The sequence below is a fragment of the Zonotrichia leucophrys genome, chromosome 6, assembly GCF_028769735.1.
Source record: "Zonotrichia leucophrys gambelii isolate GWCS_2022_RI chromosome 6, RI_Zleu_2.0, whole genome shotgun sequence".
NCBI classification, from domain to species: Eukaryota; Metazoa; Chordata; class Aves; order Passeriformes; family Passerellidae; genus Zonotrichia; species Zonotrichia leucophrys.
Genome location: NC_088176.1, coordinates 22,978,674 through 22,994,690, shown reverse-complemented (window position 1 = coordinate 22,994,690; position 16,017 = coordinate 22,978,674).

Below are 16,017 nucleotides of genomic sequence, written 5' to 3'. Positions count from 1 at the left end.
TAACAGTCATGGATATTTAACAGTGATTTACAGCTTTGAAATAGCACAATATCATACTTCTGCTGCTTAAAATAGCAATTTTCTTTCATACACCCTAGCTCTGGGCTTCACTGTCTCTACCATTAACACACAGAATTCCTTACGGTGTTGAAGTGCAGAGTCCTGGTATTTACATAAAACACTCAAGAAATGAGCAGTTGGGACATTAAGGTATGGAGAAGACAAACTTTTCCAGAAATTTTTTCAAATAAGCATCCATTCCAAAGACTTGGGCTAACAGAAAGGCTGCAGCTCATGCAAGCAGGTTTACAAAGATACTTCATGAGCAGAAGTTGGTCAATCTCTGTTCAAATACCTCAACTGTGTGGGGATTGGCCTCTCGTGCACTGGGTGAAAGAACCCATTCTGGGACAAGTCTTCCAGATGGAAGTTTATGGACAGAAGCAGGGAAGCTCCTACCCAGTATAAAGCAGGGAAATAGACATAGAATGCTGAGGGTACCCACAAAACAAACTCTGCAGCTAAGTGAACAGCAGACCCCTAGGCAGTCACAGCCACAGACCAGCTGACCACACCACAGAAAGCAATACTGTGCCCATCCTGACCATATATGCCTTGCATTCCTTTCACACATTTGAACAGCTTGAAAGGCTAATATCACATTCACAGTGCCCTTTGTTGTGTATACTCCAGTGAGCTAGGATCAAATTCAAGGGCAAGAAACAGCAGGGTAAGTAAATTCCTCTCTAACATGTTCTCATTTTTCTCCAAGTCAGGTTCCACAGCTCAACACAGCTTCAGTTTTGAAGAGGCTCTCCAAAATGCAGTGGAATATCATGGTGAACAAAATCTTCTGAAAAGCATCTCCAGGTCAGGAACAGAATAGTCTATCAGGTGTAAAGTGTGGATCATGTTAACCAGCACACATGGAGTAAAAAAAGAAGTTCCAAGACAAGACTGTTTTGCCCAGGACAGTCTTGTAGGAAAATTTACCAAAAAGCTGAGGAAGGGAACCTAAAATCTCACCACGAAGAGTGAGGCATATGAATAAAACAGTCTGCTTTTACTTCACTTCACTCAGCACAAGCCAGGAATTATTTAACTGCATTAAGCACAAATAAAACGCAATGAAGTCAGGTCTAAGGGAAGAAACTCATGCAAATAATGCCAAAGTCAGCTTGTGCATTACCAAAGAAAGCAAGAGTAAATTTCAGCAGTCTGTTTACACATGCACGTCTCTGTCTGCCATTCTTTAAATAGATATTTTCCCACTCTACCTGCCACATCTAGAAAAGCATTTCCCAAAAAAAAAAAAAACAAACAAGGGCCTCTGCAATCATACTGCCATCTATCTTCTAAATGCTGTCTGGAAACCGATAGTCCTCTCTTTCCTTTAAAAGTCTTAATTTCTGTCTCCTTGCTACCATTTAACTTTATATCTTTATTATCTAACCACACATAGACTTTGAGATATCATTTTCAACAAAGATGCTTTAAAATAAAGTGTTACTACACTATATCATACTACATCACTGTCAGGGCTCTTATCTGAAGTTCATTCTCCTCTGCAGTGTATTATTTGTTCCCCAAGATAAACGATGAAACAACTCCGAAGAATTCTTTATTTCCAGTTCAGTCTGGTGTGCATGTGTCCAAAAAAGCCCAGCTTATTGCTTCAGTGTTTTATCTACAGCATGCAAGATGGATTTTTGTGTTCTTGTGGTGAAGGACTGACACTCAACAATTTAATGCTTTATATCCTCTATTTAGGGTTATTTACTTCTGCTTCAAGGCAAGCCTACTATCTACCATAAGGCGCCATAGCCTCAGAAAAAAGTCCATCACGAAGACATTTCTCTATGAAAATAAAAACACTAAAAATCATCTCTATTCAACTCAGGAAAACCTCAGCAAGATATTTGTTGGAAAGATTTGGTGGCATTTTCTTCAAATGTGCACACGTAGTTTAAGCAATACTTCTTAATACAACTATAAGCTACTCCTTTTTTAAGTTACTGTATCTTATGATGTCTTTAATACTTTCTAAGATTTTCTCCCACTACGTTGGCTATTTATTTTCATGCATTCACAACCACAAGTAAACAAGTATCTACCACACTTGTTAAGCTCCTATCTCCTGGAGACGTCACCTCTGCTTACCATGAAATGCTCCTGTCCAAACAAACAATCTGCTGTTTGCAATTCAAAAAACATTAAAAGAATCAAATGTAGCAGCCTAGAATTAGACAAACACAGCTGAAGACATCAAGTCTTAAACCATTAAGTATCAGAGTTTTCATCCATATTAGCTCACTCTTCAACACTAATTTCAGCGATGAAAGGCTTTTCAAAGGAGGGTACTACAACCATTTTTCTTAACTGACCAGTTACAAGACAGAATCAGATCTAGACATCCTGCTGTAAGGTGACACAGAAAGTGTTTTTGAGTATCTACTTGCAGCCCAAGAAACCTCAGTTACAATACAAGGCATGGGGTTTAACAGCTTGGTCAACAAGCCATGCAGCAATACTGTGAAGAGAAGTTTGGGCCTAAAGCACAGTAATGGAAGTAGTTTATAGAAAAATGAAATTATATTTTGGGTAGTAATCAATATCATAGTATATCCTAGTTTAATACTCCAGTATGTTGAAATAAACATTTTTAATTCATTATCTGATTGTTCTTACTGACCTCAAATATTCTGTAGAAATAAACCTTACTCTCTGGGATTCCTACTAAACTTTCATCTACAAAGTTAAACTCCCAGTTCACAGACAGCTGCAGAAAGCTTTAATATTTTTATTCAATGCATCTGAGCTCAGCAGTCAGAAACTAATGTTCTGAGACACAGGCACCAGCTGCTATTTTCTGAGCAAAACCATTTGGAAAATTAATCACTTAGAAATATAGGAAATATGAGAAACAACCCAACTTCAGCCCTTATTTAGGATGGCAGACATTGCCCAATAGGATAGGTTTTAGAACAAAAAAAAAAGCCCAAAACTAAACAAAAACAAATCCCTCATCAGAAAAATACAGCACACTGAAGCACAAGTGCTAAACAAGAAACAGAAAAGAAAAATCAATAACACTCTGTTTCTGGTAAGCATAAGAGACAAATTGTGCAAAGAATCTGTTCATTCTTGCAACTTGTCTAAAGAACCTGGTGCTGGCTGCATTCGAGGTCATTACATGACAAAGGGGAATTAAAATGCACAGCTTAAGGAAAGGCCAGCAGCTGCAGCATCCAAAAGCACAGCACACCAAAAAGGAAACGGCATTCAAAACAGACAGTGCAGACCAATCCAGATACACCCCACAAATAGCCATGTTATTACTATGTAGAGATAAAAAGAGCAATTTCAAGAAGGTAGAGTTGTGTCAAAATAAGAGCACTGAGCTTCATCAGTACTCCTAGAATTTTTATGCAAGAAAACTGGGTCACAAAAGACCTGAAACCACTAAAACAGATTATGTAGATACTGCTTGACTGAATTACTGTGGTTGCTTCACAAATCTCACCTTGTGTTAATAAAAGACTTTGCACTTGAAAAAACACACATCTAAGCCACGTTTCAGTTGACCCAATTAATTTTTTTTTTGTCCAAAAGAAATAAAGAGCTTTTAAAATCTGGTACAGCCAAATTTAACAAGTTTATTTCTTCATAAACCAGGATGTGTATCTAGTACGCTAATTTGCTGTCAAGATGAGCATCATTTAAAAGCCCAAATCAAGCATGAATGCCACATATGCACACAAAGATAGAATGCTTTCCCAAAAACTAGCTAAGTGCTGCAGAAGGTACTGCTCTATTCAAGGCAAAATACAAGACCACTGTTGGGAGTAGTCTCTCTCTAGTACACTACCTAAAAGCAAGTGATACAAACGAAGAACTTACACAGCCTCTTTTTGCAGAAATTTGAAACTCTTTCTTCAAACAAAACAGACAGCTTCATCTCTGTCTCACAGCCGAAAAACCGGCAAAGTAGAAAACAGTCCTTGTTCACTGCAATAGGGAAGATGTGTGAGGATGTCTTTACAAACAATTCTAAGGGTAAAGGTATGGAAGTTAACATTTTTTAAATGAGGCTTTATGTCTCTACTAAGTTCAAGCAGCAGGTTTTCTCCTGAAACAAGTGGGTCTGCACAAGTCTGAATTTCAGAACTCTGGGGTAAAATGACAGGCTGAAGGGAGAATATATGGTAGGCAGTTTGGGAAGGCTGTATCTTCCTGGTACATCAGCCAAAGGGGAAAGGAGGAGGGCAACATGCAGCCAGGAGTTAAGGAGAAATGGACACTGGGCCCTCTGAAATCTCAGGTGAGAAAATCCTAGTGCAATGTGCCCTAGTGGACTCTTTCCCTTTATTCAAATATAATCCCCTTTATGGACACTGGCTTTTCTTAGCCTGTTTTTCCATATACTACTGTGCTGGGAACAATGCAGTATAGCACCAAGACACAGGACAACTACCCACGACTTAGCAAAGCTACAGCTGCTTAAAGTATATCTGTAGTGTGATAGCAGACAAATCTGTTCGAATCCCTGTGAGGAGCCAGTACTACTGGTCTTTGTTCTGCTGCAACTTGGCTTGCTCGCCCTAACACCCAGATTTGAAATACTACTACTGAGACTGCTTTTCCTACTCTTGGCTTTCCCAGTGCAAACAGACCACGTCAGTTTAGTTGTAATTCTTGAGGCGTACAACTTGTTACTAACTCTCAAGTAAAAGGATTCATTTTTAGCAGGTACAAACGAAACTACATGACCAACTTCATTTGCTTTCCATTTCACCCTTGGTCTCTTCTTTGTACATGCACTTCATTACCATTGCAAAAGAATTGGTTTTGTTTGGCAAGCTTCTTGTGTCAGCCAGTATTAGGAACACAAAGATCCTTTTGTATATTGTACTTACTATTTTTCCTTCTTCACTCCTCTTCCTAGACAAAATGTACCTCATTAAAAATTACTTTGCAACTGAAAAATGTTTCAGTTACTTAGTGAGTTCTTGCTTTCTGCCTGTCAGTTAACACAGTGAGTTACAGAAAGGTACTTATTATCATGCTAACTAAATAAATAGGAATTTATCTAACTGTACCAATCAGTAACTTGTTTAAAACATAGGAATGGTAATGTACATTGCAGCCAAGGTAATGTACTCTCAAAACACTCTCCAAATAACACTGATATTGTAGCATTAGGAATACCATGTGAAAAAGTATCCAACACTGATCAAGCATAGTATTGAATGTCTGAAATATCAGAGCTTTACTCTTACTACAGATAGAAGTTCCCTTTGCATATAAGTTAAGAACAGAGGACACTAAGTCTACGTTGACAATGCAAAACAATCAATTTCACCTGGTTTCTCATCAGCTATCAGCATGATATATCTACTGATTACCAGGTTAATTTAGATCTAAGGTTAAGTCTGTGCCCATGCTTGGGACCTCCTTTTGAGAACTTGACTAGACCTGGGTCTATTTTCATCCCATTTGAAGACATTTCTAAGCTTATTTTTCAATGTTGCCTGATCAGCATAGAGAAGCATTGAGAACCAGCACAAATAATTTACTAGGTAAAAACTGAAAAAGAGCAAACACCAGGAAGAATGTCTGAATGCTCCATCCTACTTTTGAATAAGACTTTCTACTGAAACACTATTTCCACAAACTACATGGTTTTTACAAATAAGAGGGCTCTTTCCAACACAGAGAAATTTAAAATTTCTTCCACTGAATGTGGTTTTCTACATATGCCTAAAACATTGCCATTTCTCTTTTACTAGAATGCAAACTCGCATTTTACTATGAAAGCTTCACGTGGTTTTATCCTCCACTTTGTTACTATGAACCTGACAACAGAAGTCCTGGAGTTTACAGGGCCTCATCCAAGGGGCATGCTGAAATCAAAATATAAATAATTCAGCAAAGAATCAGAGAGTGGCTCGCCAAGGACAGCTCAGATAATGGATGATCCAGGGAGCTCACTACGATACAATATACTTGTGCAAGTAGAAAAGGTGTGCTAGTTCTGCACTTGTTCAAAGGAATATAGCTTTGGATTTTCTACCAACTACTCAAAATGCAGCACAATCTATCATCAGAGGAGTTCAAAAATCTAGCCACTGTAGTCTTACAGAAGTTGCACTTGAAAACAGACCTGAAATTATCTCCTCCAAAATTAGGTGAAGTTTTGTTCAGATTCAATCCACAGCCCATGGAATTCTGGGGAGAAAAAAACACAAACAAAAACAAAACAAACAAACAAAAACACACAAAAAAAAGAATAAAACTAAGTCTTAGAGAAAAACCTCTTTCCTAAGGCCTATGGATATGGTCTTTTCTGCTCCACCTGTAGAAGTGGAAATTCCAGTTTTACCAGAGAACCAATGTTAAATACACACTATCAAATGGACCTGCAAACTTTATACAGCAGACCAAACCAGTCATTTAGTTTTCATGACAGAAACACCTTGACATGACTGCTTTCTGCTTTTCCTGCGGTAACACAGGCCAAACGCTGTCATATTCATCAAGTGGCAACTACAAAGTCTTCATGAAAATGACAGAATTGGAAACATCAGAGGGCAAATGAGTCTGAGCAAAAAAAAAGTCTTGCTAAAAATAGTGGTAATAAATTGATTATAAGCCCAACAAGGACCACTTGTAGTGTGACTGCTATAACTTCATAGTCCCATTACAATGTTTTCACCTCAGTAGAAGGGCTCTAAGTCTTGCTCATTAGCACACATCATCTCCAACACTTAGTGTCTTTGACAATGTCCTAATGATCCATGCCATTTGTTGCATATTGTCCTTATAAGCAATTCTGTTTCTCCTTGACATTGTCAGGCTAGCAGGTAAGACACTGCTCTTGGGTACACAGGCCCAGACAGCACTTCAACATAATGTAAGAAAAAGTTTTAACCAGGCAAAATGGTTAAAAACTTGTCACCTATTCTGCTGCACTCAAACAGCAATAAAACTGTCTTAGAGCATATCATTACAAAAGATGCACTTGAATAATTTACAGAAGTCTCAGACAGTAGAAAAAAACATTAAAAAGTTTATTTTCTCCCACCAGATGACTGTTTCGCATTCTGAATATTTAACATAATTTCTAGTATCAGCTCATACAAGAGATACCAGGGGATTTGCAATGCAAATTTAGCAGCTCAGAGAAATTTTTCAAGTGGTTTGCCACTACAGTGGGTTTTTTTTCTTCCCTCCCTCTGCTCAGTGAATGATTTCTGATTTCAATAGGTGTTTGAGGCACCCATTTAGAAGCCAGCAATATCCTTCACTGACTGGCTCCCCCAGGCCAATGGAGTACAGGCAGCACTCCCCTATAGTGAGGACTTCTATACGTCTGAGTTTGAGGCATTGCTCTGTTGCAGTACATTTCTGAAGAGCTTCTTCTGCTCTGAATATAAAGGCTATGACATATCTTCTTCTCTTTTCCTTCTCTTTTTGTTAGTTTTCTTTACTTATCCAGTTGTCTTCATTTCCAAAAGGAAAATGAAGGCAAAGACCTTATGTCAGGATTTTTCTTCTACTAACCCCTAAGTGCTCAAAAAATATGTTTTGGCAATTACAGTCAGTTTAGAAAAGTATTTCTCTGAATATCACACTGCTCAGTCTGCAACCTGCATGGGCCAGGAATGACTGCACTGAAAAGACCACAGTGATTTGCCATCAATAAATAGTTCAAGATCCTATGTCTGAACAATTTACCATAGCATGTGAAAAATCAGAAATGTTGTCACAAAGTTTTATTGACACAGTTATGCAAGAAATTTTAAAATTCTGGAAAAGAAAACTCATGAAATAGCACATTGGAATCCAAAACTTGGACTATTTTAGCCTTAGAATCTCCAAATTTGTCCCAAAATCCATAGCAAGTCTCTGTCAGAAGAAAACTTCAATTTCAGAACTAAAGCCCTCTATGTCCTTGTTCTGCACAGGCTAAGCATGTTTGTTAAAACACCTTCTGGACAAGCTGGTAGTCCATCAGAGCTCAAAATCCCAGTAACAATCAAAATCTCACCAAGCAGTTTCATGATGTCCTTATAAAACTTTTCTGCAGTGCTGAGGAACCTCTGTCCTCATCACAGATTACTATCACACAGCAGCAGCAACACACACACATTGTTATGCTGCTCACGTCCCACCCTCCCTCCATCCAGAGACTGCAATCAGGTACCTGATAATAATGCAAGTCACATCAGCTGGCCTGCTGCCGCAGTGAGCTGATCCATTCTGCTGCCTTGACGCAAACACAAGGACACCAGGGCCACAAGACACAGGAGCCTGTCTTTGTATTATTACAAATACTGCTCTCCAGATGCAGCATTCCAGGCCTCTTGCTTCTCTTGCAGGTATGCAGTCTACCTACATTCCCTCTTAGCCTCCAGCTGAGCAATGGCATTGTGTGACACATCAAATAAATAAATGAAAGAGTGCTGCAAAGAGGGAGTTGTGAGAACAAACACTATTGAATCACTAAGTTGCTACTGTGTTTTCAGTACTGTGGCTCTACTGCTTACTGCAGGTGATGTGTTTTCTCATCATCTTTGCCACCATGTGAAAACTTGCCCAATAGCCTTGAAGCGCTGAACTTAAGAAAAAAAGGTCTGTCAAACACATTTAAACTGATTACTGATCAAAAAATACCTTCTTGACCTTGAGGTTGGCACAAATCCCCATCTCCACATTGCCTATGCAATTTCTGTTTGGAGCTTTTCTGTACACAAAGAGGAATACCAGGTACATAAAGAGAACATAAATATGAGTCTCATTGTTCCAAGTATGTACCACTAGTATGAGCCTTTTCAAGGTCCCAGAAACAATGTTTTCCATACTCCAATGGTAAAAATTGCATCATGCAGTTTTCTACTCTGTCAGAGATTACAGTGTTTTAACGTGGTTCATAGCTGCAAGGAAGCATCAGGGCCTGGCTAAGCCAGCAAACCTGGGGCTGATGCACTGCTTCCTTCCAAGTGAACCTTTGTAAACTTACATACCTCCCTTCGGTATTTGCAGAAGTGAAAAAGAACCCTGAAGGCCATGCTCAACCAGTAGTTTAGATACACCACCTTAACACAGTCCTCAAATTCTTTAGTTGCACAAAACCAAGGTCCTGAGTGAATAAATTCGAAAGAACTGAGATGCAGAGAAGCCTAAGGCCACTGATAGTGTTCCTGCACCCAACATTTCTTGTGAAAGGTGTCTGAAACTTTTTAATGACCCTGCAGTCACATCTCATTCTGTCCTAAAAGACACTGAATGCTTAATAGTCTACTTTTTTTTTTATGGGATAAAGATAATAACAGATAACCGTGATTTTGCCCCAGAGTTACTGCAAAACTTGAGAGTTCAGTCATTTCATTGAGTTGCTGCTAATGTGTTATCACAAAAGAAATGGAGCTAAAAACTCTGATATCAATGCACTAAAGAGACACTTCATGAAGTGCAACACCTTAGTAAGTGCTAGTACTGTTCATTGTCCAGTAATTACCTAGCTGGGACTCATAGCACTAAATACAGCATACATTCACATGGACAACTGCAGGATGAAGCTTCACACAACAGTTGCCACGAGACATAGAATCCTGCCAAGCCTTTGCAAAAAACCCTCACAGAAACATTTAGAAGTTAATTTAAAGTGCTACACTGTACAACATGGTTAATACTCATTTGCCTTGTTTTTCTGACAAAAACTACCTTTACATCTGCAGTGGTTGAAACCTGATTCATGAACCATATCTGTGCTAACAACGTCAGGCAAACAATGGCACATTTTCAATACATATGTACGAAGGACTTGAGCATGCTGCCCTCATGCTCATCCTTTCCCAGATGATGGAAAACTCCAGTGAGACAGAGGACATCCTAACAGAGAATTATTCATTAACAAACAGCATAAAAGAAGCATGATCAAACTTACTTGCACAGCTGAAGATAAGTCTGCTTGATGCTCCTGTTTACAGCACAGGAGTCAGTGGAAACCCAGGCACTGCTCCGGTCTCAGTCGGCCGGGCACGGGTGAGGCCAGCCAGGGCTCTGCCACAGTGCAAAGCAGCATCAGGCAGCCCAGCCCACCCAGCTCATGGGGACACCACAGTAATTCAGAAGTTCAGAGACAAATGTTTTTAATTGAGTAATTTATAATTTTCAAACAGAAATTTACTAAAAAAATGAAATTCAAATTAAATGCAATATAAAGCCTCTATGTAACTAAGTCCAGAGTTGAAAAGTGATCTCCAGACTGTTATTTTTAAACTCAAATGCCCATAATTAATGCTATTTCAATTAGGCAGGAGGTGCCATTAAAGCTGGCACCACACAAGGTATCAGATGATTGTTTGATGTTATATTTTCTTTTTAAGAAACATCTTTTTAATTTCCAATGAGGAACTCCACTGTTGATCTTTAAAACAGGGACTTTTCCTGTAGCAGGAACAGAAAAGCTCCTGAAAGCAGAACTAGCAAGGAAGGAATCACATGTAAGCAGAAGCAGTTTACTCATTGTGTGCTTCAATAAAGACAGACTCAATAAAAACCTCTAGGACTAGCAAGATGAAACAAGTTAGAAAAAAAACCTTTGCACAACGCTGAGGACTTAAGCAAGGACTCTCTAGCAATAAGCAGATGTTATCTAGGAGTTGCATGGGAAAGCATTGCAAGAGGCTCTCAGCACTGTAGTAGCAAGACAGCACAGAGTTTCCCAGCATAAGATTTTTTCCAGGCCCAGTTTTCTTCCTAAAAGAACACTTGGGCTGTCAGGTTCCCAGCTGTCTGAATTGCTGTGGATTTCAGATTTTTTTTTATGCTACAAGAGGGACAGGAAAACAGAGAGGAAATTTAACATATTCACCAGAACACAGAGAAAAGGCTGAGTGGCTGACAGGCTCCTGGCTTATTTTGTAAACGTCCCTTGAGAATATTCTGCTCACAGATGTGTTTCAAAAGAACAGCAGTAGGTGGTAAACAAACACCATACACCTTTCACCAAGGAGCTTCAGTCATCTCTTCCTGATCTTAAGCTATCAGATATGCAAAAATCCACTGTACCACATCATTTCTTTAAATGCATTTTCAAAATATAGAGGATGCACGCATGCACAAGATATTTATACTTGGACATTAGCTTTTGAGGATATAGGACTGTCTTTGCAGAAATACAGAAAATCTACTTTTCTTCAGCAACAAAATGCTACCTGAAAAGCTACAAAAATTATTTTCTTCTCTAGATCAAATTCTAATGAATTTTAATTTTTCAGTGACAGAGAAAAATGCTCTGTTCTTCTTTCCACCAGCTGATCAGACATATTAAAACCAAAGAATGCCATTACAGAGTAATACAATTTTCTGCTTGAGATAGCACTTAAAATGTTAACCAATTGCCTGTGTGTTTAAGCCAGAAACTTGTTTGATCAAATTATACTTTCTAGTCTCTACCTGAGGGAATTAAGGCAAACAGACTCCACAGTTCTCTTGACACTTCGATTCAACAGTTAATCAACTTCACCTAGCAAAAATTTCCCATTTAATTTGAATTTTTCTGGGTTTAGCTTTCAGACATCTATGCTTATTTAGATGAAATAAGTATTTTTCTATAATAATTTCCTTCAACTGGAGGTACCACAACATAGCCACCAAGGTACTGCTTAACACTTCTGCCCACCCAAACATATCCTTAAATCAATCACTAAAGAACAGACTTCAAATAAATCATGGTTCCTTTATCCTCCTTCCTTCCCTCAGTATATTGCAAATTTGGATTGAGTGCAAAGCATTCCAGTACTGGCAAACTGTGCTTAAAGGCACAGGGTCATCCCTTATTTATGTTCTCCCCTATTTCAGGGAAGATTGGACATCAAGGTTCAGATTGGACATCTTGCACTGCAGCACACTTGGAGCTCATACCAAGTCACTAATCCATTACCAAGATAACAGAACCACTGCTGCACAGCACACAGCTCCCAGTTCAATGTCCACAGAACCACTGCTCTATGTGAGACAGCTCCTTATTCACTAACCATGGGTTAGCTCACCCTCAATATCTGACTTTGCCAGCAGCATAAAAAAACAGTTATTTGAACAGACATGGGTCACCACATGGTGTCAACTACTCTAGAATGCTTTGCTTTCTTCTTGACTGTTCATTATGCTGCTTGTCTCATATGTAAATATATAATTAAGCAGGTGTCTGAGTATTAGCCTAAACTACAAAATGTGCTTGAATGGGGAAAAACACAAACTTACATTTAAGAAGCTGTATTTCAGTTTAGTACCAGAAACAAGGTTATTCTCCACAGGTCGGATACTCTGTGCTTCTGTGCCTCAATTGTTTCCAATACCTGAGCTCACTCATTCAGAACTATCAGGTTAGCTCTGCTACCCCCAGCAGCCAGCAGCAATTGAACACAGTAAGATTTAAAGCTCTTTCCCACATAAGAGACAATACTTTGACCTTGGCTGTAGGGAGTCTGGCTGAGGATTATAGCTGAGCAGTATAACCCTCCTCCCCAGTCCTCAGCCATTTCCCATCTAGCTCTGAGGAAACCCTATTCCCTTTTCCACATGCTGCTGTACTTCATAAGTTCTTAGAGCCATTTCATGTGTTGCCTTGACTCTCTTATACTTACTGTCATACACTTCCCTCCAAGTTTTGTAATATAAGGAAAAACACGAGACTGTCTACTGCAAAATGCTCCCTATTATCAAAAAAATTCATCTGAAAAAGAAACCACCCGTATAATCAAAGAGCAACTCTGCAAGCCAGGGATCCTGTTGAACAGATGGCTGAATGCCACCCAGGATAACTCAGATTAATCTCCTCACTTGTTTACTAAACAGAGACACAGCCTGGAAGTTGGATATGTGGAGCCAGGAAAAGACAGGAACAGGGAAAAAAAAGTGAGGGAAGTTTGAGCAGTTTTGGTGTTAATCCATCAAAGTAATTGTGGAAACCTATGCACTTACAGATATAACCATTGCCATTACCAGTACAAAAGGCAGGTAACAGCCTATCACTATTGACAAAGAAAATGAAAAGAACACTGCTCCCCTCTTCTCAAGTGCTGAAGCATCAAAACATTTCAATAATTTGTTTAATTTTTGGTAAAGCTTAAGAATTGCTGCAAGACAATATTATCTCAGTACTATGGTCACAAGCACCTTGAGGTACTTCCCTGGACCTCCTTCCATGTATTTTAACTATCATTTGTGCTTACTGTGCAAAACAGCAACGCACCAACACCATTTAAAGCAAAAGCCTGTACTTTTATATACAGTTAAACAAATAAAAGAAAGCCTTGCAAAGGCCCTCTGTGAAGTGCAAGAGAGTACAAACAAGATCCAATGATCTGCTGCATTTAAGTCTGTGGCCAGCACAGGATAAGAATTAAAGCCATGACCTTTAACACAAGCACTGCTCTCCTCCACTATATAAAAGGATCTCAGCAAGTTGCATTGAAGAGAAAAACAAAGGTGCATTTCCAATAGGTGTTCAGCACTTGCAAGAAGCACCTGATAGGTCTTCAAAGGTCTTGCATGACATTTTCAGCTGTGGAATCTACTGTGCTTTTTCCCAAGCTGGAATCCAGTAAGTTTAAACTGTCAACTGTATAAATCTCCTATAAATCTCTTTCCTGCTTCCATGCACACCCTATTGCATTCGTATGGCCAAACTGTGACAAGGACAGCAGTAGAATTATTGTGCCAAAAAATAAACCCCTTTACAAGAGAAATGAAGTGAAATGTACAGTACAAGGGACTGAATTATTCAGTAATGCACTTGGCACTGGAGATGTGGAACTGCCACTTTTCATTAACATCATCAACCTTATATGTCTACATAGTTTCTATATTCAGGCCATGCAGCACAGAGGTTCCAGTCACTTGAACCAGATGGGTCACATAAGTCATCTTTATTTCCTCCACATTGCTAACTCCCATCCTTTTGGGTCATGTCAGCAATCTGAACCACTCAACAAACTCTGTCCCAGAAGCAGGTAGCTGTATTAAATCCTAGCCTAGATAACTCTGCCCATTCCAGAACACCCTAAAAATCCAACAAGACTTCAGACTAACCCAAGGACCTTATGTGCCTCAACAATAACCACAAAGTTCTATGAGACATCGCATCCCTAGACCTGCGTCTGAGGAGCTATAGCTCCATTTGAACAAGATATTATTTTTCTTGGAAGATGTCTCTGCTGGTTTCAACTGGGATACAGTTAATTTTCATCAGTGTCTGGTGTGGGGCTGTGTTTTGGCTTTGTGCAGAGCACAGGGTTAAAAACACAGAAAAGGTTCTGTTATTGCTGAGCAGGGCTTGAACAGATCCAATGCCCTTCCACTTTTCATACTGACACACCAGTGATGAAGTTGAGAGTGCATGGGAGGTTGGGAGGAGACACAGCCAGGACAGGTGACCCAGAGTGAAATTCCAGACCATGTGACATCTTGCTCTGTAGATAAAGTAGATGGAAGAGGTATGAAGGGGGGACATCTGGGATGATGGTGTTTGTGCAACTTCAGTGTGATGGGGCTCTACTCTCCCAGAGATGGCTGAACACCTGCTGGCCCACCTGAAGGGACAACTGATTGTTTTTCTTGTGGTTTTGCTTTCCCTGTTAAACCGTCTTTATCTCAACCCATGAGTTCTCTTTTACCCTTCCAATTCTCTCCCAGTCCCACTGGTGGGGGAGTGGCAGATTTCCAGTCAGAGGGAATATATCTTCCCACACAGTTGATAATTACACAAGTGTTTTCCCTGCATGAACTACCTGCTAATCTAGCCATCCTTGTTAGCACACTGGAAATCATCTGGTGGTCTAGAGAGAGGAACTTAAAGCCTTTAACTACTTCTGCCAGACCCTTTCACCACCATGCATTCAAGTTATCAACATTATAAACTGGACTTCTCAAAATATACTGTGTCAAATAACATCCCCAACTAACAGATCAATGAATGCTGTTCGCTGGAACTTGAATCCAGAGCAGTCTGTCACCAGTACACAAACACACCTCCTCAAGGCTCTCAAAAGAGAAATTGTAGAGCTGGCACATGAGAACACATGAAGAACCAAGAATTTTCCTCCCCCAAACACTTTTTGCCTGATTTGAGTTCTGTGAACTGATCAATTTGTTGCTTGGGGATTTTGTTATGTTTGGGGTTGAGTTTTTTTCTACATAGGATAAGAAAAAAATGAAATAGTAAACAAGTGATGGCTGTAGACTCTTGAAGCATTCATCCCCAACCACAGCATAAGTGGCCAAGTTACTCCAAACTACACTTAGAATCCTCTCATCTCAGGGTCTCTAAATACTCTACAAGCACTTAAATACTAAGACAGCCAACACTGCTTTGATAAGGACAAGGAAATGCATGAAGAATCGTCACCTGTGTGCAGATGGTTTTAGTCTATTTTCCAATTGGAGACCAACCAAAAGAAATAGGCATTTTTACAGGAAAAAAAAATACTAAACGCCAGACACTCCCTTGAAATGTTTCTACACACATGCACAAAAAAGAAAATTTTCCTTTTTTGAAGGGAGACATGAAATCCAGGTGTCTGAATTCTAAACTGTACCCATGTTCTTGTCTGCTGTGTACTATTTTGTCTTCATGTTTGGATCAAATGAGTATTGAGACTAAGGTTACTTGAATTTTTCTGGGATTCAGGAAGTTAGTTTTTTTTTTTTTCATCAGCATAACAGTTTGGAAAGCTTCTTAGTCATCTAAAAATCAAAGCTAGTATTTTGCCAGAAAATATTTGTTGAAATGTTCAACTTGTTAAATGCTACAAAATGTTAGTCTGATTATTAATCAAATTTTTCTGTTTGACCATCACTGAGCAAGCCAGAAGCAGGATTTTGAGAAGGATTACTGAGAAAACTCTGTATATCAGCATTGTTATAAAGAGTATTTAATTTCATCACTGGGCAAACAAGCCTTCAACTCTGCTATTTTGTGTTGTCTTCTAATTTGTCTGTTCGCAGATT